We start from the raw sequence: 22736 nt of genomic DNA, 5'->3' as shown, positions 1-22736 counted from the left end.
GGGTTTATACAGGGGATATGAGTGTGATACTTTCGTGTGATACCACTCCTTTCAGTGGCAGAACAAACTGACAATAGCTTCTCTAGGTCAAACTGGCACACTGGCAAGACAACAAACATATACTGCAACTCAACAAGATACTCTACAGCCATGCTAGCAGCTCTGTAAGGCTGTTCTTTGGCAGAGTGGTATCATTTGGTCATAAACCAAATTACCTCATGAGATCCTCATGGTGGAACTAGAAAGTCAGGGGGATCATCAAAATAAACAGGATTCATCCTCCAACAACCATGAAATCCTCCAGTCTTCTGAAAATGACAAAACCTTGAAAGAGTTGTCTGACAGTGATAAAAATACAATTATTCTGTACAATTGTACTATAACTGTCTTTGGTTACTTAAAGTTGCACAGCCTCATAGAAGGCCTCATCAATTAATTTTCTTCTCTTCTCTTTAGCCTTTAGCAGTTTTGTAAAAAAAAAAACAAACAAACCTGGAAATACTTTCTGAATATGTCCAGTAAATGCACAAAATGGAGTGGTTTAAATGTATGATTTCCATATGAATGCACAGTGCAGATCCTGAATATTTGCCACTTTGGGGGAGTGACCTTTGTGGAAATTTCAACGTACAGTAAAATACGCAGACCCTCTAATGTTGGACCCGTTGTGTTCAGGCTGCAGGTCAAAGTGACCCATTTTTTTCCTCATACAGTATGTGACTCAGATCTGATTTCTTTAGAACCGCGTGAACAGCCTAAGTCACGAGGAATCTGGTCTTTTACAGTTCGGATTTGGGTCACTTTCAAATGATGTCACATACAGGTCAGATTTTTTGAAATTCATTTGTATAGGCTAATGATAGCATCTTTTTGGCTGTTGGTGCTATTGTTTAACAGTACAATATAAAAACCACTTAAATGATGCACTAATTGAAAGTTAAAATTAATTTGTCTCTGAATATAATAAGGTCAGCTGGCTTCCTTGACGTCTCCAGACAAATGGGGCAGGACGCTTAGCCTTATATGGTTTTATTGAGGTTTTAATTATGCTAATTTACAATTCTCATGGAGGCATGCTCAATTCTACACAGAAGGCTTTCATCATGTTTATGCCGTTCATTTATACAGTCATCTGAAATTTGGAGCATTTGCTGAATCTGACGTGGCACACTCGTGCGAGAACCACCATATGACAAAAAAGTAAGAAAAAGCTATGATAAGTATACGACAGTGATCTTGCATGACGTGAATGAGCCTGGGGTGGCATGAATTGATGCAAAGACGTGTCTGATTAGACAAAAAAGGACAGAGACAAGAGGGAAATACCAGAAAGAACGGCAGTTTCTGGTCAGAGGCTGAGCAGAAAAAAAACACAGAAACAGAAACAATCCCATTAGAGACATGGTCACTGTGTCGTAAACATCAACATCTGATTTTACATAGAATTACCAGTGTTCTGCCAATAAGTTAATGTACAGCCTATTACAATATAAATTTCAACATATAATGCTGTAAATAAACATGTGATAGAGACTTCAGCTCTGCTGCTTCTCAAGATTAAAGCAGAGCTACTGTGCATAACTCCCCATCCCCACTCTCAATCACCGCGCACCAACACGATTTGACTATCAGTCGAGTATAGGCAAGACCTGACAATTCTGATTTGACTATGTAAATCCTGAGTTGGGGAAAGCCTTAATCGTCACATTACAACAGGATTGTAAAATGAGATGCAGGATTCTTGACATATTCCACTTTCCACACATAATATTTGAATGTATTGCACATGAAGAATCTTGCATTATTTGTTTCTTGCAATAAATAAGAATGTAACTTTTTGGAACTGACCAGCAGACGTGATACTAAATAAACAGCCGTTTGGGTGCCGAAAGAGCCGGCTTTGAGCCATATAAGCACAAATGGGCCGGTCAGTTTCGTGGGAATGATGCAAGGTGGGAACACACCTTTAGAGAGCTGTCTATCTCATACCATTATAGGTTCAAACAGTCAACATCTGCAAATGTAACGAAACTAAATCGGTGAATAGTAAGCCAGGGGAAAGTCCTGCTGGAAATAAAAGGTCCAGAGAAAGACAGAATCAGAGGAAAGAAAGGTGAAAAACTACTGTATGTTGTGTTCTAAGGTTGTGAAGAGTTCTGCTCTGGACTCTGTAGACTCCACACTTCTTTGCCCACTGATCCCTATCAACCAAACAGACGGCTGGCGCTCAGTAGCTCGGCTTCCGCAGCAATTACCTTCTCCCTCGAGAACCTTAGAGCATAGGCAGCTTCTCTGTGTATGAATGAGTAAGAGTGAATGTGTGTGTGGATAAGGCACATGCTTACAGTATGCATGTGTGTGTGTGTGTGTGTGTGTGTGTGTGTGTATGTGCATATCAGACGTGTTTCTGCTCTGAAACAAAACCCCAAAGCAACAGTGTCAGAAAATTGAGCTTGCCCACATAACCCAAAATACCCATAATCCCTCTGTGCCCACATGAGGTATTTAGTTTCCCCTTTACAAAATGGCTCCCAGCTCCCCGCTATTCAAAAATTGAAAGCTGATGCAATCTGAGGTTAAGACAGTGAGACAGCGACCAGTGTCAGAAACATTTGATTTGTCATTATTGCATCCATTAGGCTTGAACAGTAGGTGGGACTGACCTATTGGGCTAAGCAAGCCCTATGATTGGTGGATTATGTCTAAATTGCCTGTAGAGACCAGTCATTGGCTCTGAACTGTGGCCATTCGCATTCAAGAGTGTTGCACTCATCTGTAAAACAAGTACATTTTAGTTTAGTACATTTTTAGGGCCTAAAGCATAATTAGCATAATGCCTGGAAACAAGTGGAAACAGCTAACCTGACTCTGTCAAAAAAATCCTACTTTTTATGTGTCAGACTATTTTTTGGTGAGCCTGGCAACCAGCAAAGACTCCAGGGCCCACTTGTTCAAAAATTTTCATCTAGATCAGAATGATCCGGATGTGGCAGATGAAATGAAAAGCATTATTTTTTGTTTGATATTGACAGCTGTTTGGGGGATTATTTATGCTTTTACTTTACTGTACTGAAAGGTTTATAGGTAACATCTACTTTATCTACTTTATCACTGTAAAGTTTAAACAAATCAAGTACAAAATATAAATAAATGTGTATATAGACTCCTACATAATAAAATTTTATTATGGGGAACATTTTGTTCCTAAAATCCACTCTGAATCTACCCTTCTGTTGGGATCAGGATAATCCTGATTTTTTGGATCAAAGGGATTCCAGTCCTACTAAAAAGTTCCAGATCAGATCAAACCCAGGATTGGATAAGGTGATCTGATCCGATTTCAGAATACTTTTCTTTTGAACAACCCATTTTCAAGATTAAATCAACATATTTTGCCACATTACACATGCTGTGTGCTGAGTACGCCCAACAGTGATGAAAGAAGTATTCAGATCCTTCACTTTAGTACCAATACCAAGCTGTAGTAAAAGTAAAAGTCCTGCGTGTAAATCTTGAATCTTGCTTGTCGATTGGCGTTTGGATGGTCGTTTTTTTGGGACGTCTGTTGGTTGGGTCGGGGTCTTCCGCGTTCTTGTCGTGGTGCATTATTTTTAAAAACTGTATTTATTTATTTATTTCTCCCACCATTATTTGCTACTGGGGTTCTTGCCTGCCTGTTGCTGGGGTCGGTGCAGAGCGGTCGTGGCGTCCCACTCTCACTAACAACTACATTCTCTAATAGGCTTATGCGCACACACGTACACACACACACACACCCATGTGCATACAGTCTCACACACAGACACAAACAAACTTAGGTTGTCCCTGGTAGAATTATTCTTGATGCTTTTCTTTCAGTTACTTAATTAAATGAATTGTTATTATTCCAGCTCTCGTGGCTGTGCTGTGATGCTTATTTATTGTGCGTGACTGTTTCTTGTTTTCATTTTTCTCTTAGTTGTCTTACTATGTCAGCTCTTCATTGCTGCTGTTCGGCTGGTTGTCTTCTTTTTTGTTTTTTGTTTGTTTGTGTTTGTTGTTGCTTTTTCTCCGCCTCAAGCCCCCCTCCCTGTTCTCTTGCAGGTTTTGTTGCTTTCTGCAATTGGCGTTTTCCCTCTGCTATTTCCTGTTGTCCCCACCTTCCATCCCCCTTCTCTTGCAGGTGTTGTCCTTTCTCTGTGCTGTCTGTTTGTGCCCCCCCATCCCCGTGTCTGCCCCCCTGTCCGGCCTGGTGACAAATCAATACATAATTAAATAAATAATTAAACAGACAAAGGAGTATATTAATACTCTCTTGTTAAAGTAAAATCTGTCTGGCACAATATGGTATCCAGCTCATCATACTCTATACCAGGCTGCTGGGCAGGACAGGTTAAAAGAAAAAAAATCTTGAATCTTACTTAAATACAAAAGTATTATCAGCAAAATGTTCATAAAGTAAACGTCCCCTGCAAGTGTTGGGTTATTATATATATATATATGCAATTGTTGGATTATTGGTATTGATGAAGCATTATACCTACCTAATAGTCAGATAAATATGCTGGACTAATAAGTGCAATGTTTCCCTCTGAATTACAGTTGGGCAGATGTATAAAGTGGAATACAACTGAACTACTCAACTAAAGTACAAATACCTCAAAAGTATACTTAAGTAGATTACTTGATTAAATATACTTAGTTACTTTCCACCTCTTGTGTCCAAGTCCTGTGCACTGGGTAAGCATGAGTGTGGCAGTTGCACGTGTAGGTTCGGGCCCTTAGTGAATATGTGACCAAACGTCGGTGATGACAATCTCTCCATGTGTTCTTGTTTTTAAAATACAGAAGGCAATCAACTTTAAGCAATATTTGAACTGCGGGATGCTGAAGAACAGACAGCTCAAAGGCGGTCAACCACGACAGAGCAACCTCCACATGACGGTCTATAACCGATTATCCTTAAAAGGGTCGTGGAGGGCTGGAGATGATCACAGCTGATATTGGTTGAGAGGCAGGGTAAACACTCAAGTACTACACTTGTGTAAACATTTGAGGTACTTGTACTTCACTTGAGCGTATCCATTTTCTACTTTCTACTTCTACTCCACTACATTTCTGAGGGACGTTTTGTCTGACAGTTGCTACAAGTTATTTTTCATATACATTTTTTAATGTGATGCATTATTCAGTGCAAAAACATTTCAGCCCTTTAAGTGTTTTAAGTAAAAATTTAAACTGTCTTTTAAACCAGGGCATATAAACCTATTTCAAGTTTCAAGAATTTAGTAAAATTTACTTTTTAATGAGTCTAATACGATGAACTGCCTTATTCATTATTGTTTCAATTTCAAAATACACCATTTTCTAGAATGTTTTAAATAAATTGAGGTAAATTAAAAACAGGTTGTAATATAATCACTGCACTGAGTTTTATTGGGATTTATTTATTGGGAGTTTTTTTGCACATGAGAATTGGTGATAAGAATCCTGTAAAATTTGAAACACTCTGAAAAGGACTGTTTGGCATAATGAATACTTATAACTACATTCAGCTGATAATATTATGTACCTCACGTAAGATTTTGACCTTTGCTTGAAGTATTTTTAAATTTAAATTAAAAACAAACCACACAGATTCTAATTCGAGTAGGGAAACAATGTTTACTCTCACAATTGATTTATGTGCTGTATAATGGATGACAGTAAATTGCGAGTGATTCATTGCTAATGGCAACATGGTGTGTGAGTGAAAAATGTGGTTTTATGTGAGGCTGTGTGGGAATGCAGTTATTCCTGCAAACTTTACTGTATATTGATGAAAGTATATATGAAAACAAAATGTACCACTTGTCCATGAATGAATGTGTGTGTCCGTGCAGAATTGTGTGGAGAGCATCTGTGTGTGTGTATGTGCATGCAAGTGTGTTTTTGTCAAACTAATTGGAGAGAGCTTGGAGTCAAGGCTCAAGGATAAGATAAGATTGCAGAAACCAAACGCTGCTGTCGGGAAATAACCATGTAACTGCAATTTCAGTGTTTTCTCTTCCTCTGAATTTATGTTTGTGTGCCGCCACTGACTGAGCCTCATCAACCCCGAGGTATTTTGTTAAAAATCCACTGTGAAATTTCAAAACAGCATTGGCATGAATATATATATAAATATAAAAGAGCATTTCCAAATCCTGAAAGACAGACTGACTTTGTGCAGATACGTGGTTTTTGGTCTGACAATGGTGAGAAGCATCTGGTAACACTTCTGTGTAATTGCTGCTGAGAAACCCTGAAGATCTGAGAGGAGAAGAAAATTCCAACATGTTTTTCCTTCGTCCTTCTCCTGCCCCGTTCGCCTCTTGTTGGAATTTCACCAGAGTTTAGGCAAAAACAAAAGAGACGGGTGTTCTAAGTGTAAGAAAAAAAAAGAAACACTTGGATGAAATACGAGGAGGGCGTTTTTCAATGACTGTTTATGGTGTGTGTGTGTGTGTGTGTGTGTGTGTAAGTAAAAGGTGTCTAATAGCTCTGCTGAGATCCGAAGTTAAGTCGTGAGGAGAATTAAATGGGTACCAACTTCGTTTTTAGCCTACCAAAAGACATAGCACTACGTGAAAACAAATGATTTTTTATCAATAATTGCTCGTGCTTGAAGTGGTGTTCCACAAACTCCATGTTCTTTTCAATTTTGGCAACAATTTTGGTGATAAGCAGATATTGCTGCTGCGTTTCTGCACTTCAATTCCCAGAGATCAGCTGCCAGTCAAACAGTGGGGGTAGTTCCCAAAAGAGCATGCATGGTATTTTGTGGCAAAATATGACACTGTTAGAGGCCAGATTTTTTTGTGAAAAGAAACACAATGTTTGTTTTTGTGTTATTTTTCTAGTTGTGAATGGATATATAAATTTTTTGGAATAAACCGTTGCAAGTACTCTGGCGCTTTGTCCCTGGGCAAGACACTAAACCCCAAATAGCTCCTAATGGACAGGCACCCTGCATGGTATCTCGCTACCATCAGGGTGAGGGTGGGTGTGCGTAAATGGGTGAATGAGAGGCAAAATTGTAAAGTGCTTTGGATAAAAGCAATAGATAAATACAGCCATTTACCATTTACTTTCTCTTACATAAACATACTACTGTATGCTGAAATATTGCTCAAGGCTTTATTAGGCAACAAGTCCTCCAACCTAAACAGCAAAACAAGTTGTTTGTGTTTGCCCTTAAAAATTACCTGACCTTTTTCTGTGAGAGAATTTTGCAGAGAATAATTTGCATTTTCCTTATTTACAGTACCTCATGTCTTCATTCAGAGAAGGGAGCAATCAATGTTTTTGTCAATCCAGCCTTTTTCTAATGACGTACGATAGAACAGAATTTGAATGTTATACACAAAATGCTGGGCAAAAAAAATAAAACATGAACTCAGATGTTTGTTTAAGTTATTGCACTTTTATGAAAATTTTTAAATTGGACTAATGAATATTGAAAAATGTCGACGGAACAATTTTGCATTGCCTAAATTGACACCTGGAAGTATTTCTCCCACACTTGATGACCTCCCCATGATAGTGTAAAGCAAAGGACACAAAAGTACACAGACCATCAAGGTACATAACCTTCTGATTGAAGCTGAATTCATTCATTGTCTTTTTCTTTAATAACAAGATACAGGAACATGAAAATGATTCAAACTGTCCATGTTTGAGTCATTGAATGCTGAAGCCTTTATTGAGTGAACAATTGATTGTGACTGACAGCACTCATGTTTGTATGGTTCTTAATTCAATCTTGCGCCATATTTAAATGTGTGAATTCAATTTACAATTTTTTTGTCTGATTATATCAAACTGTAAAATAATGTCAAATATGGCAAGCTATTATTTTGAAATGGATTTAATGCCGTTCCTCGATAACGGGTCGGCAAATAAGTCTGGCATCGGGCCAAATTTCTTTCAAGCCGCTACATGGCGGGCCAGAACAAAGTCAAATTATTTCAAATCCTTGTATACTTGTCCGCACGTTTAGCTCAGTCTATTAGGAAGGTTGTAAGATTGATTCCAACTCACTGTGTATATTTTATTCTCCCTCGGTAAACAAATTGTTTATAAGGATGCTTTTGCAATGCTCACAATAAAGCATGTGCTACAGTGTGTGTGCGCATCCTGGCATTTGATCCACATTCATAAACCTATGGACGCTTATTTTCATTTCTCTGAGGAAATTCAGGGGAATCCAGTCACAAGTTTACTGACGGCTTTTTCAGAGGTGTGTCAAGCAAGACACAGACTCTTTTGAATGTCCAAAGTAAAAGCTCTCGCTAAACTCACCATAAAGTTTTGCTGCAAAAAAACATTCTCGCGCCTTTATTTTGGAGGCACAATCACTTAAGAGGAAGTGATTGTGTGAGCAAGTGTGGCTGTCTTGACTGAGATCTATTTCAGCACTAGCGCTATCAATTTAGTTTTTTTCTGCTATCAAAGAAACCTGGCCGTGGGCCAGATATTGTTGCTGGTGGGCCGGTTGTAGTCCGCATACCGCCTATTGCAGACCACTGCTCTATAATCTAATACTACCGAATACATAACACCTTTGTGAGGTGTAAAATGCTCTGTTCTGGTCGACTGTGCTGGTGGGAGATATATATATATATATATATATATATATATAAATAAAAGAGGTAAAACATCAGGTCTCTGTCCAGAAGAGTGCAGTCCTAGGAACTGCTAAGATACTGCGCAGAACCCTCAAACTCCCAGGACCCGAGCATGACATTTTATATATATATATACACACACATACACACACACACACATTCACACATTTGGCATCGGAGTGTCTTTCATCGGTCTGACCCACCCTAGACTAGAAACACTGGTCTTCTTCAGAGCCCACCTGTCAGCAGGGAGGGTGGAAGCACTTTTTGCGTGCCTGGCCCTCTTTTGCAGGGGGAAGTTGTTGACCTTCAGGATGTGCCTTCGGCTGCTTGGTCTGATGGCATCCACGATAGTGGCCATCCCTGTTACGACCCCCACCAAAGCTCATTACAAAAGGTGGTCGAACATAATCAAGCTGAGGAGTTGTACAAAAAACTTGTACAGCCCACAAAGGGCCGTAGGATCTAAGTTGATTTGAAAGTGCTCTTGCTTAAGACAGCTCTTTTGTTGGCCCTAGCATCTGCTAAGCAGGTTAGCAATGTTCATGCATTTTCAGTGCTCCCTGACTGTCTTCAGTTTGCCGTGGGGGGCTCTCGTGTTGCGCTGCGGCCCAATCCAGCCTTTGTAACTTATGCTGCATTCCAGGCAACTTGGAACTGGGAAATTTCAGACCTCCAACTAGAAAAAGTACTGTGGAACGCCACTTGAAGTCGTATTTCCTACTTGTGAACTCGGAGAAAAAATATGTACCCCAACTTTACGAGTAGCAGCTGAATTACGTCACAAAACAATGTCAGCGCCCATGGAAGCACACAGTGTAAATGGTAAACCATAAACAAAAAGGCAACAAAACATATATTTGCATGTAGTTAAATTACAATAATACATATGATCATATAGTAAAACCTGTTCTGCATGTACATTGATGTAGAAATTATATTTTATCTCCTCCTGCTCAAACCTCACTCCCAATCAAAAGTAAAAGGCCCACTCTGCCCCTCTGCTTCCAAGCCAGAGATCGGACAGTGAAGCCGACCAAAGCCTGCATGGAGGAATCCATGTAGGCCCAAAAATGACGTCAAAACCCCGTGACACCCCGTCGCACATGAGAGATGTAACCGTATTGCTTAGATTATAAACTCTCGGCAATCAAAAAAAAAACTATCAGAGTAATCAGAGACGCTGCTTTGATGTTTGACAGGTGAACCTTGTAGGTGGGCTGATTAAACAGTGACGATCCGAGTCAGACAAACACACTGAGCCATGAAACTATTTGTTGGCGCGTTTATACAGCTACCAGAATTACGGTGTTTCTGCAGTTGTTCTACGTCATTAAACCACGGTTATGCTGCGCGATCATGCGCAGTAGACGCTGGTGCCAACAGGAAGCAGCCCTGTAGTACTATTTTATTGGTCCAAAACTGGCTTCACTGCTCTCCATTCAAATCAGCGGGGTGGCTTCATCCAGTAATATACCGTCTATGTCTGCTACACCCTCTCAAGCAACAACTGAAAGACAAAAGGAGGCTTTAGAGGCAACACCTGACACAGGTGACAAAGATGATCAGGAAATCACTGTCAGTGTTGAAGAGGAAGAGGCCACAAGAGGGGAAATGGTGGATAATGTTGAGTTTGAGGAAGCAAAAATTGTATCCGTCCACAACCAAGTTCTTGATCTCAAGTGTAGTCAGAGTACCCTCAGGAGTTAAATTTAAGACTTTTTAAGACCTTTTTAATACCACCTAGGATGAAATTTAATGCCAACTTCACTGCCGAAGTTACATGAATTTAATAAAACATTTTATTATAATACATTCTTATTTAACACACTATAGCTTGGGGTGTGTTTGTACTTTGATAAGATAAAATGAATCAAGGACGTCACTTTGTGTTAAAAAGTGGTGGGAACATAAGGGTTCAGATAAGGGTTGTGACGATACACTTAGCCCACATGCACGATGCACAATATTGGGTTCACGAGAACAAGACAAGAAGATATTTGAACACTATTTGATGAAATATTCAAAATATAAATAAAATATATTTAAATGGGGGTCTGGAGTTCCCCTAGAAAATTTTGAGCACTGAACACTTAATTTCCTGCTCCCTGGAGAAATTTTCTGCACCAATTTATGGTAGAATTGTCTTTATTTTAATAAAGTGATTCAGATTTTTTTAGCTTAAACTTTTTTGAACAATGCACATTTGTTTCTTTTATCTTTAAATTGGATTGCATGTTCTCTTATTTCTCAAAGTATTTTCATTAGTTTTTTTAACATTTCTTGTTGCAAGCCATTTTTCAGAAAATATTTAACAAATGCTTTAATGATGGAGACATGTCCCCAGTATCCCCAGCGTAAATGCCAACTATGAAATGAATACAATATTTGTGCACTAAGAACTCTTAAGGGGTGAAATCAAAAATACAAACAAATTGTGCAGAATGAGTTGTTGCAATTAGTTACACTTTGGCTAGATAAGGTAATGTAATATATGCCAACTGCTTCAGTGATTGTTCATCCTGTTCTGTTTTTCTAAAGCATCTAAAGGCTGCTTGAAATATAGTATTATATAGTATTGGCTTGAAAGCAGCGGGGATAAGGAGTTGGGCTCCGGTTTGTTTTTCCCTCATTCCCGTGATCAGCGCATCTGGGAGATGGAAGTTTAATGTGCGCTAGTTTGATGTTTCCATTCACATAACGTTAGCCTACAACGGCGGCGCAATGCCGACACACAGACACGGTTTCACACACACCTGTCTCTCTGTTGCTGTTGTATCATTCACTGACCAGTAACCTGCAGCGGGTCTTCCAGCTCCGCTGTTCTATTAGCGCTCGCCAGAGTGTGACTGGCTCGCATGCCGATCCGCTTGTTGTGCTAACCTCAGAGCCAATGCCCTCAGCCTCGTCCGCCAACTTGTTCGTATCTCTGGCTTTGTGAATTTCAGACACTTGCCCATTCTGAGTCGTTGAGCTAACGTTGAACAAATGACTGATTCGTGCAGAGCTGGATGCCAGAGCTCGTGCACTGCGAACACTTAACAGTCCACAGCGTAAAGCTGAACACTGACGTAAACAGTATCGTTACATATACTGCACAATGGCCAACAACTGGATAGGCAAGGATGCAATGGGTCCTGTCATTAACACACTGCTGAAGTTGAAAACAGAGCTTATAGTTTTTAATGCCTCTTTCTTAAACACATCCACCATGAAGGCGATGTTAAAAACACTGATAGACAGCAGTGGACAGGATATCTTTCCAACAGTCATGGAAATGATAAGAACTTAAACGACTATTCCAGTGTCAACAGCAACAGTGGAGAGGTCCTTTTCCAAGCTGAAGCTGGTGAAAGACACCCTCAGAAGTCTATGCACAGAAAAGAGGCTTTCTGATCTCCTCCTCCTGGCTATTGAGAAAGACATTCCTGTAAACCACAGTGAAGTAGTAAACATCTACAGGGACATGGGCCCCAGAAGGTTGCTGCTGTAAGGGAGGAAGGAGAGATAACAAGGGAATAGAAGGAATGGAAATAAAAGATTTTATTTCAAAGTTCAAGACCTTTTTGGTAACAATTTCAGTTGGGTTCCTGTATTTTTGTATTTTATCATTATTTTTGCAGTGTTTTCCTGTAAAATTATCAAACTAGCAGCAACAGCTTTTTTCACGTTAGTGTGAAGTGTGATGTTTGTTGATTTTGAAGTTCCAATAACACCAAAAGTATTCTAATTTATTGCCTTGTGCAAAATGAGCAAGTTATCAGTGAAACTACGTCATCTCCTTGGTGCAGTCATTTATTCTAAATATATACTTAAAACTAGTTATATAGAAACTGTGGTATAGTTTCCTTTGTTGTTGCCTACTCTTGTGATAAACCTAGTGAATACTAAAGAAGACCACTGTCTCTGTGAGAACTGATTATTTTGTAGAATTGAGTCTGTTGAGTATGAAACAACTGGGTGAGTGTGAGGGAATTAAAATAAATTAGTAAGGAAGTCAGAATTGTGTGAATATATTTAATATATTGAGTTGTGCTTTTAGTTATTACTGTGCGCTTAGAGCAGTATTCTTTAAGGGTCTTCTGCTAGAACCCTCCCTCCCAGCATATTTTTTTTTAATGCAACGGAGGAGTGAAGGAGCTGCGCCTGTAGGAGGCGTGGCCTCGTGGCTATGCAATGTGTGACACAGAGTGTAATGGGTGTGTTATTTTTTCCCCCACCAGATTTTCAACAGCTCTCGTTTGATGGACACTAGCTTCGCATCAAGCCCTTTACTCTGCTTGATTGGCAAACCCTAACCCCAACAATGACCTTACCTTAACCCTAACCTTAACCAACCTAACAGAGGCAACGAGTACTAGCCAATCAGAGGGAGAGTTGTCATAAATCTGGTTGGGGAAAAAAACTATGCAATAAAAGGACATGTTGGAAACTGACCAACCAACACTAAGTGAAGCGTGTACAGCGAAGTAGAGCTGGTAGTCAGAGCTATCAGCTGCTGTCAGACTCCCCGTGTCTCCAAGACAAAGAGTGTGGTGAAGCGTTGACAGTCCCTAGAAGCCCATTTATGTCCCTTTGAGGGAGCTACTGTGTGGGTGCTGAAGCTGAGCTAGCGAGTCCGGTGTGTGTGTCTATCTGGGTAGTGCCAGTAGACACTTCAGTTTACTCCACCAGCGCTTGTTAAGGCTTACCAGCAGCAATGTGTGAAAGGCAAAACAAACAAAACAAACTGGGGCTACAGATAACCAGTGGTATTTATGCTGTATATAAATGTTAAATTATATATTTATATTATATAAGAAGTATACTCTTGTATAAGAAGACAGCAAACAAGGAAAGGTTTTTCCCATAATTTGGTGTTAATGATTGGTTAATGGAGATATGTGATAAAAGAGAGCATTTTTGTCCCACAAAAAAATGATAATAGTTAAAAATAAGAACATACTATGTCTTTAATAACGTGAAATTTGAGAAGTGTATTTTCACTACATTTCACTACAGAGCAGTAAATAAAACAGAGTTGAGAGATATGGGTGTTTGCTTACTCTGTGATAAAATACACTGTGACTGCATCTGACAACTTGTTTAGTTCTCAAGCTGCTGTGTAGTGACATTTTAATCAGGAGATCACATGTTTAGATGTGCAGACTAGACCTGGTTTCAACGCACACACAGACACTGACCACACACACACACACAAATCACCAAAATAAATACTTTATACCCACACATGACCGCATTTGCCAACATATCCAACCACACCAATGAGCCCACCCTGACTCTGCATCCAAATCCGCCATCCTAACTGACTCTAATTTAGCTTTTCAAGTCTCTGTGTGGCACCAGGGTGGCAGGGTGGCACCGCTCGGGATTTGTGGGTGTCTACACTGCCAGGGGGGCATGTGCCCACAAGCTGTCTGCCAGGCTTCAAAGCAGCCTCTCATTTTGTTTGGTGAAAAATGCTGCATTTTATACACTGTCACTTCTACTGAGCACTTTGGGAATTACTGTTGTGCAGTCATTTTTTTTTAACCCTTCATCACTTTAGTTTGTGAGTGTGCCAGCATTAATGGGAGGTATGCATGGGTGCTGATAACCACCTCTTTGTTTACCCTCTGTATTTAGAACAAAGAAAGTGCTCAGAGACGTCCTTGGACAAAAGAGGAGAAAGACAGTGCTCTTTGGATAGGAGGCCTCTGAGATCCAAGGTACAACAGTTCATCCAAATGACAAAAACATACTTTATAGCCAGAACATACAAAAGTGCCCATCAGACAGTAACAAAAACAATTTAGTGAATTGTTTTCTTTAAAATACTTTATAACTTTGGAAAAAGTAAAAAAGACCTGGAGGTCGGTATAGTGTTGGAGACATTTGATGTTCCCACCATGACAGTCTTTGATGTCATCCATCAGGTATCACACAGCATCATGGCAGTCTATAAGAGGGTGGTCCGTCTTCCTGCCACAAATGAGCTGGAGGTGATTGATGAAGGCGTTCCTTCCGTCAAGTGGCCTGAACAGGTACCCTGCAAATGAATAGTCACTTCACAGATATGATGGCCTGCTAATCCCACATCAATGTTGACAAAAATTTACAATCACAATGCCGGCTCTGTCTGCCATTGCAATGGACGATGGAGATATTCCATAATCATAAGATTCGAACAGGACAAGCAGTGCGTCTCAGTAGGGTTTATTTGTCAGTCATTTTTTAATATAATCAACGTGATCAACCAAAACCCTGTTCAGGGGTCTCATTTATAAACAGTGCGTACATACAAAACAGGGCTGGAAACGTGCGTACGCCACTTCCCAAGCAAAGGTTGTGATCTATAAAAAACAAAGTTGACGGGGGAATGTGCGTCCTGTAAGTAAACTCTGAACCAGAGGAGGAGAAATGAGAAACTGCGACTCACGTGGCAGAAGAATGAAACGGTTTGAAATGAATAGGCCTACTATTGTGTAAAATAAATCGAAATATTACCTCTGAGTATTAAAGCCTTTCTGAATAAAAAACACCCGTTTGATTGACTCTCCCTGAAGCGCGCAAAAAACACAATTTAAGATCATTTGCAGCCACAAAAAGATCCAGATTTAGGATAAAAAACACAAACAGAGATATCTATTTCTGCAAAAGAACGCCTCAAATATTTTGTACAGCTTAAGGTAAACAAGAGGACAAATTACATTTAAAATGATGCCATTTTCAGTGCGTCAGTCGAGCAAATGCGAGTGCATAGTTTCATATTGCCTATTGTTATCAGATGTCTGTTGCCTTTTCGAGGCTAACACTAGGTGCCAGCGTGTGGATGTGATGCGCGGCTTGGCCTGACAATATAACACTATTTTATTAAAGAAATCTTTCAGTGTGTGTCATATAAAACAAGTCATATTCCTTTTAACTCATCAGCAGCCTCATTAAGTGAGTGGGCTGTTTGTGTAGCCTAAATGTTTAAACACAAGTAGAATGCATTTGGTTTAATCTCTTTTCAAATGGGGAAATCCAAATTAGTACCTGGGTCATCCCGTCTGTGTGTCCCCCTCCAGCCAGTGACGTCACTCCTGCAGATCGGTTGTAAAGGGGTGGAGCCCCCTTTCCTCCGGTGCACAAGCGCTGTGTGAAAGTGCGTTTTGTACCCATCAAACAACATGCTTCAGCTTCACCAAAAGGAATGTCAGTGTCACACTGAGTTGAATTTAATTTTGTAGTTTTGTAATTTTGTAGTCCGTCAGAATTTGCCTCCTTTTCTTCCTGCAGTCAGGACATATTAATATTAATGAGGGGCGTTTCACTGACCATTTATAGACAGCTATGGGGGTTTGAAGGGTCGGACATGGAGCTCCCTCACATTTCAGGCTGATTGTGATTTATAAAGGAACTTACTTACGTCTTAAGTCTGAATATTTTTTGGCGTACACTTTTAGTGAAGTTTCTACACAGTTTTATAAATGAGAACCCCGGTGAGGTACGACTGGCATCACTCACAGACTAGATGTGTTGTGAGGAGGGCAATCAGGATGATGAAGACTAAGTGGCAGTATGTGTGACAGCATCTGCCTTAAGGCAATGTAACTACATACACAATGGCAGACTGCTGAGCAACAGGTAGGTAAAAAAAGGAGCAAAGTCGTACAGGAAAAACATTTTGAGATAATTAAAAACAAGAAATTCAAAGATACATATGAGCATTCTAACTAGGGCTGCACCCTAATCGACTAAACTGCGAAGAAGAGTTGACAAACCTTTCATTAGGCGGGTGGTGGCCAAATCCCCTCTAAAATCTCACACTGTATTCTTGAGCTGCGCTTGTCACCAAAACGAAAGTATCAGGGGATTGTTGCAACACGGACTTTCTCTTGTAACACAGAAGTCACTTATCAAAGCTGTTTCTCAATCTGCGTTCTTGTCTGTACTTGTGTTCTTGTGGACTTGTGAAACATCATCAGTCGCAGCTAAAGTACTGTTCCATCTAGCCAAGTACAGTCAAATACCTGGATGTGTTCTCACTCAGCCCGTTTTACCGAGCCTGCATCGGTGGTGACTGGTGTGGACTTCGGATAGCCAGATATCCCAGAATACATTTCGCCACCAAAAAGCAGAAATGCCGGAGGTGAAAACTCACAACTGTAACTTATAATACTGCTGTTCTTGTGTCACATATAGTAGTTTTAAGAGTTTTTTATGTGGGAATATTGTTGTCCAAATATGTGGTTGAATTCTCAAGACAGAGCTGATTAAAAAAATTGCTATGACGTTTTCTGAGATGTGAGTTCCTGCCCGCTAACGGGTTCGGTCGTCATCAAGTCCAGTTCCAATTGCTGAATGACTGACTGCGTGCTCCCGTTCCTGGGAGTTTGTACTCCCGAGCCGAACTTGCCAAGTCTGAGCTTTAAAGTACAGAAGCCCGAACTTGGCGAACTCGGTATTGAGAAACAGCCCAGGACTCTGACTCGAGGAATGACAGCAGGTTCAGGCAGGGACAGGAGAGGTGTCAAGCCTAATTGACTAGGAAAATCAGCGCAGGGCAGCTCAAATTATAACCACAAATTGTGTTCTACATGCAAGGTGTACTGATGTTTTGTGGTAAGTGTATCGGTATGAATATATTTTATTGTATTTTCATATCTGTATTGTATTGTAGTTAAATGATACTAAAAGTTGTTTATTTACACTGTACATGTAAAAGCCTATCTAGGGTCAAGAGAAAATTAGCAATAGCTATAAACTCTCTGCAGCTCTGCATCAGTTTCTTGGTCTGTATTGGAACTACATTTAATGCAACTATTTTAAAAAATTTAAATTAAACTAAAATTTAAATTTGATTTACATGCAGTTCCGTAAAATTTCTGTTTGTTCCTGTTGGTTAAGTCTACCTTTTGGCCAGAGGTAGTGTCCACATGTGCCTTTCTCCACAACTTCTCCATTTTATATGGGGACTATGTAGAGCTAGATATGAGGACAAGGACCAGCCAGACCAGCCTGAGGACCAAATGCCAGGATACAATTTAATAAAGTGGCAGCAGAGGTTTTTGCTCATGGTTCTGCCATCCCTGCACTGCAAGAGCCTGATTATCAAATTCAGCTCTAAACATTTATTGTACATGGTTTGTGTTGCTGCAATAATTGTTCATGTTTAATTAGTAAGCTCTCCCTATTTAGTAAGTTCAGGTTCAGCTGGTTTCCGTAATCACTTAATCATATGGCATATATTTAACGTGACAATAAAAAAAAATACTGTTTGAACACAACCTTTCATTTAGAGGTAGCCTTATGCAATAACCACATAAATGTCACATTTGACCTCCTTTTTTTTGTTTTCTCTATTCATTCACGATAAGAACTAGTTATTATTTTACTAGAAGTCCTTGAAGTGTAAACCGCATTTCTATTGTGGCAATACTTGTTTTGATTTTTACAAGTTTATAATACAAGAGTGCAGTCATTCACACATCAAATTATGTTTGTGATGTTACACAAGGAACATGACAGTCGCCTGCTGGGTCAGATTTGGGATAAGGACAGACCAGACTGAAAATACGTTATTTGAGCCCGAGATTTCAGTTGCGAAATGTTAATTCTGTAGGATTTATGTTAGTCCCTGGACAGTTGTTACATAGTCAAAAGGTCACATGATGTGATCATATGAAATGATCTGGCCCCAATTGGGCTCTCATTGATTTGTGCGGGTCTGTCTATGTTTGCTGGTGTTGCATTGTAACTTCAGTACATGGAGGAAAACTAGGGTCAAAATCACTGTAGCTGTGAATCAAAGCAGAGATTTCTGCTCCTGGTGCTGCTATCCCTGCTCTGCAGGAGCAGGATCATCAAATGGAACCTGACATGTACAATGTTTGTGTTTCTACAATTATTGTTCTTGTTTAATTAGTAAGTTCCAGTTTTCTCTTTGTTTAGTTCAGGTACAGCTGGTTTATGTAATCATTTAATCATATGGTATATATTTAACATGACTGTAAATTACTGTATGAACGCAACCTTTCATTTGAGCTAGCATTATGCTATAAATTTGAAATATTTCACATTTGACCTTGTTTTTTTTCTATTTATTTACGATAAGAACTACTTATTGTTATACTCTGCGTTCAGGGATGGTATGATTCACAGATTTGCACCGGCATAATAGTAAAAAGATGCATTTGGCCCGATTAAAGAAATGTGCACCAGGCACAAAGTAGAATGAACTCAGGATGTATCGATGCATCGTAACATCTTTGCATCTGTACAATCCAATTTCTCTATGCCTTTATTATTTAGAAATGTGACCATTTGGTATCAAATTGGTTACATTACATTACATTCCTACTAAGGTGTTTCTCTCATCTCTCAACTACTGCGGAGGCCAAAGCATGTTATATTAGATTAACGTGGAGGAGGAAGAGCTACACATTCCTCTGAATTCCTACAAATGAAATGTTTGGAGACAATTATTATTTTTCAGGAGAAACACATGCAATTTGCAAAATATGCTGCGTCGCTATAGAGTACACAGGCAGCACGACTCACCTCAAAACTAACTCACCTGAAGCGGTGACATGGTGTGAGCATGGAAACATCTGCCACAGCCTCGGATTCAGCTCTAGCTAGCCCCTGTGGTACTGATAGCAAGACTGCTGAGCAAAGTATTGACACTTCCTACAATTGTTTAACTGTTACATGTGTGTGGGGTTATAAAAGTGTGGACTGGAGAGAGAGAACAGGAAAGAAGGACTGGTTTAAGGCAAGGTCCAGTTTTATTTTATCTCTTATGTAATATATTGTTTTAGAGGTTAAAAAGAAACTGCATAAATGAGATGATTACAGAGTTGCAGTACTAGAGAGAGAGTGCTGGATTTCTGCATAAATGGTCATAAAATGTGATCAGATCTTCATCTAAGTCACAACAATAGGCAAACACAGTCTGCTTAAACTAATACCATACTAAGAATTCAATGTTTTAATGTTTTTATTGAGCACAACGTGTAAACATTCACAATGCAGGGTAGAAAAAGTATATGAACACTTGGATTTAATAACTGGTTGACCATCCTTTGGCAGCAATAACCTCAGCCAAATGTTTCCTGTAATTCCAGATCAGACCTGAACAACGATCAGAAGGAATTATGGACCTTTCCTATTTAAAAACTGTTTCAGTTCAGCAATATTCTTGAGAATCCCAAGAATATCATACCACAGCATCTCAATTGGGTTGAGGTCAGGACTCCAGAAAGTGTATTTTGTTCTGCTGGAGCCATTCTGTTGTTGATTTACTTCTGTGCTTTGGGTCGTTATCCTGTAGCATCAGACAGATGGCTTTGTGTTCTCCTGCATAATGTCTTGATAAACTTTGGAATAATTGTTTCCGTCAATTATAGTATCCATTTTAGGATCCGAGGCAGCAAAGCAGCCCCAAAGTATGATTCCCCCTCCACCATACATCACAGTTACAATGAGGTTTTGATGTTGGTGTGTGCCTTTTTTACTCCACACATAGGGTTGTATGTTCCTTCCAAACAACTTAACTTTGGTTTCATCTGTCCACAGAATATTTTTCCAGTAGTGCTGTGAACATCCAGGTGCTGTTTTGCAAACTTCAGATGTTCAGCAATGTTTTTCTAGGACAGCAGTGGCTTAATGACAGCAGTGGCTTGTTCTGTGGTGTCCTCCCATGAACTACATTTTTGTTTAGTGTTTGACGTATCGTAGAGTCATCAACAGAAATGTTCCAGATACATCTGTAAGTCTTCAACTGACACTCTAGGATTCTTCTTAACCTCATTTAACATTCTGCATTATGCTCATGCAGTCATCTTTGCAGCAACAGAGCTGAACTTTCTCAATTTATAGATTATTTGTCTTACCATGGACTGATGAACATCAAGGCTTTTAGAGATACTTTTGTAATCCTTCCCAGCTTCATGCAAGTCAGCATTTCTAAATCTTAGGTCTTCTAAGAGCTCTTTTGTTTGAGGCATGGTTCACATCAGGCAATGCTTCATGAGAATAGCAAAATTAAAATTGGTGCGTGTTTTTAAACGGCAGAGCAGCTCTAACGAACACCTCCAATCTTGTCTCATTGATTGGATTCCCAACTCCAATTATCTTTTAGCTTAGTTTGAACTGACTGTGTTTGTCCATTGTTGTGTGTTTATGAACAATTTATGCAGAAATCCAGGTAATTCCAAAGGATTCACATACTTTTTTTCTGTGACTGTATATCATACTTTACAAGACGACTAAAGATAACTAAAGCTATTAAATAAATGTTGTGGAGTAAAAGTATAAAGTAGCATAAAATGGAGATATTGAAGAAAATTACAAGTACCTCAAAGTTGTACTTACATACTAGGAAATGTACTTAGTTACATACCACCGCTGACAATGTGTTAGTCTAACTCTCAATACTTTCTGACTTCCTTGGCTGAGTGCTACAGACAGGGTACTGTTTTTGACACTCAGTCCCAAACCCATTACTGAAGACTGTTCACAAATAGTTTTATAGAAAAAAGTCTTGAAGCTGCTGGGCACTGTTGTTTTTAGCAAATGTTTCTCAAACATGAGTAAATAGTCCATTTGTTGGGGACCGTTTTCAGCCATGGATTAATACACATTCTCTAGTGAGTATTAAAAGCAGCAAGATGGTGTTTGTGGCATTGACTTAAAATAAAACACAGTGTCCATGTTCATGGAAATGAAAGAAAATGTCACCCAGTGCAACAGTGTGGCTAGCTGATTTTTTTTTTTGGACAACAAAGGAGCTCTATGGCACAGGTGAATAAGATATATTAAGCTTTGATACACACGCACACACACATGCAAACACCCTTGTTATACTTGTTAGTAGGATCTATTCATCATTCTATTCATTCAGTCATCGTGATGTCACATTGGTTTGGGGACTGCCGTTTTGAAGCCTCGAGTTTGGCAGATTGGCCGCCACTATGTTGATTTTTTGCAACCAGCTGAACTGGACGTAACCACATTTGGACGAGACAGTGGCGCTTGCGAGCTTGGATGGCTAGCTGCAGCTGTAAATCATGTTAACTGTGTATGCTAATTGTGGCTAGTTAAAAACAAACTCAAAACAAAACATACTTGCCACGAAAATGAACAGCCGACTCCTACTAAGCTTGTTCAACAGCCCCTTGTTGAATCTACACAGTGCTGTGGATATGAGTCACTCTAGCCTGATTGACAGGTCACCATGGTAGCAACTTCAATCACAGGATAGGTATTAAATTAGACTAAAGTAGACTGAACTAATGATTGACACCATAAACTCATCAGGAAAGTGTTTACTGATAAATCAGGTGAGAAGTAAGGCAAGGCAAGGCAAGGCAAGTTTATTTGTATAGCACATTTCACTAACAAGGTAATTCAAAGTGCTTTACATAAAACATAAAAGCAACAGGGAAATATAAAAAAGTTTAAAAGCAACATAGGGAAATTGAAAAAATACACATTAAAAAAATAATAAAAGTTACAGTACAATGTACAATAAGGGTTAAAAGAGTTAAATGGAAAATAAAAAGAGGCAGAGGGGTTGAGCAAATAATTCAGTTACAATTATTCTGAAAAGAGCATAAACAGATAAGTACACTTAATCTACTCTCTCTAGCTAGTCTGTACTCCGGTCCATAGCAATCTTTGGGTCCACTGAAACTCCAAAAACCCTCGGACACTACAGAGAAACCAGGAAATGTCTGTCAGCAGGCCACTTTGATCCAGTTATACTCTGGACCCACCTGCGTGTTTACAGGTGGACAGAGGTTCCTGCAAATCACTCAGGCATGAGATTTAAGACCACTTCCTTCACTCTGTTCAATCTCACTCTCATTATCTTTTCACTCAATTACCTACTAATTTCTCACCGTGTAAATAAACTAAAAGCAATGGTAAAACAAAAGAAAAAAAACAAAGAAAAAGAAAACAGGACAGTAAAAGTTACAGTGCAGTGTAAGTTATCAATCTACTAGTTAAAGGCAGTGGTAAAAAGAAAAATCTTAAATATTTCATTAAAAGCAATGGTAAAAAGAAAAGTCTTCAGTCTTAATTTAAAAGAACTGACAGTTTCAGCAGACCTGCAGTTATCTGGGAGTTTGTTCCAAATAT

General features: G+C 39.4%; 1 long non-coding RNA gene across 1 annotated transcript in view; it reads left to right on the top strand.

The window, feature by feature from the left end:
- The window catches only part of LOC123971709, a 19258-nt gene extending 4610 nt beyond the window's left edge, over positions 1-14648 (top strand). The window contains exons 3-4 of the long non-coding RNA XR_006825257.1: positions 14253-14335; positions 14543-14648. This is a non-coding gene — a long non-coding RNA (uncharacterized LOC123971709). The remainder of the gene's footprint in view (positions 1-14252; positions 14336-14542) is intronic.
- The last annotated feature ends 8088 nt before the right edge of the window (positions 14649-22736 follow it).

Source organism: Micropterus dolomieu, linkage group LG05, assembly GCF_021292245.1.
Source record: "Micropterus dolomieu isolate WLL.071019.BEF.003 ecotype Adirondacks linkage group LG05, ASM2129224v1, whole genome shotgun sequence".
Taxonomy (NCBI): Eukaryota; Metazoa; Chordata; class Actinopteri; order Centrarchiformes; family Centrarchidae; genus Micropterus; species Micropterus dolomieu.
This window is presented reverse-complemented; position numbering and strand designations above follow the sequence as displayed.